This window comes from Theropithecus gelada, chromosome 15 (genome assembly GCF_003255815.1).
Source record: "Theropithecus gelada isolate Dixy chromosome 15, Tgel_1.0, whole genome shotgun sequence".
Lineage (NCBI taxonomy): Eukaryota > Metazoa > Chordata > Mammalia > Primates > Cercopithecidae > Theropithecus > Theropithecus gelada.
The window spans coordinates 6491412-6493211 of NC_037683.1; the positions used below are offsets into that span (position 1 = coordinate 6491412).

At 41.7% G+C, this 1800-nt stretch overlaps 1 protein-coding gene across 4 annotated transcripts in view; it reads left to right on the forward strand.

Moving 5' to 3' along the window:
* Positions 1-1800, forward strand: part of SETX (senataxin) — a 98937-nt gene that overhangs the window by 49175 nt on the left and 47962 nt on the right. The window lies entirely within an intron of this gene.

Here is a 1800-nt window from a genome sequence, read left to right on the forward strand (position 1 = left end):
TTTTTTTTTTTTTTTTTTTTTTTTTTTTGAGACGGAGTCTCGCTCTGCCGCCCAGGCTGGAGTGCAGTGGCCGGATCTCAGCTCACTGCAAGCTCCGCCTCCCGGGTTCACGCCATTCTCCTGCCTCAGCCTCCCGAGTAGTTGGGACTACAGGCGCCTGCCACCTCGCCCGGCTAGTTTTTTGTATTTTTTAGTAGAGACGGGGTTTCACCGTGTTAGCCAGGATGGTCTCGATCTCTTGACCTCGTGATCCGCCCGTCTCGGCCTCCCAAAGTGCTGGGATTACAGGCTTGAGCCACCGCGCCTGGCCTATGTTTTAAGTCTTAATGAGGATAGTTGCTGGGACAATTATGAATGTAAAATTCATTATTTTTTTCTCACTCTGGTTAGAATACTACAGGGTGAATTGTCAGTGGAGGCTGGTAATGGGAGAGAGGGTGAGTGGAGGGCTTTGGTGGGGGTGTTGCAGTAATAGTCTTTACAGATTCTGAGTAAATCTTCCTGGCATCTCTTTTTTCATTTCATGATTGATCTGAACCACATACCACTTTTATATACTAGTTATAAATACACCAAACATTCAGAACTCTTTAAAATAAAATGAATAAGTCCTCTTTTTACCCCCAACCCCCATCCATCCTACTCTGTAGATGTGCTTAAAAAAAAAATGAGGCTGGGCGCCGTGGCTCACACCTGTAATCCCAGCACTTTGTGAGGCCGAGGCGGGCGGATCACCATGTCAAGAGATTGAGACCATCCTGGCCAACATGGTGAAACCCTATCTCTACTAAAAATGCAAAAATTAGCCGCGCATCGTGGTGGGCGCCTGTAGTCCCAGCTGCTTGGGAGGCTGAGGAAGGAGAATCACTTGAACCAGGGAGGCAGAGTTTGCAGTGAGCCAAAATAGCACACTGCATTCCAGCCTGGCAACAGAATGAGACTGTCTCAAAAACAAACAACAACAACAACAACAAAAATTATATGTTATCTTGTATTATATACTATATTCTTATAGTAAAGCTAAAGAAACTAAAATCATAAGATATATTTATTCTTCATTAAGTGAAATGGATCATCATAAAGGTCTACATCTTTATCACTGTCACGCTCAGTAGACAGATGAAGAGGAGGAGGGATTTGTCTTACTCTCTCAGGAGTGGCAGAGATGGAAGAAAACTGTGAATGAGTGGACCTGCGCACTTCAAACCCACGTTGTTCAAGTGTCAGCTGTGCATTGAGATGCAGTAGCCACAAAGCAGAAAGAAAGCAGGTGTTTGGCGGGACCATATCATTTTCACACATGGTTTAGTAACAGTGAGCCATTTTTATTAGGGAATGATGAGAACTGTCCTAAAATCTAAGTTCCTAGATACCAACCAAGAGGCAGCCTCTCAAGCAGATCTTTCAAAGGATAGCATGCCTGCTATGTTAACTCTTTTTTGCATAGCATGTTATAAATAATGCTGCTGTAATCACCCATGTATCTCTTAGTGTTCTTCTGAACGTATTTTTGTTCAGTTTATATCCAGAAGTAGATTGTGGAATATTAGGGTGTGTATAAGTTCAACTTCAGTAAATAATGCCAAGCCTGTTGTACAAAATTATATTCCACCAGCAATGTATGAGAAGTTGCATTGTTCCATGTCTTCAGCAACACATTTGTATAGATTGCTTTGAGATTTTTAGCTATTGGGCTGTGTGTATTGATGGTGTTTTATGGGCTTTTGTAATGTCCTTATTAGGGAGATTGAGCATCTTTTCTTTTTTTTTTTTTTTTTTTTTTTTTTTTTTTTTTTTTTT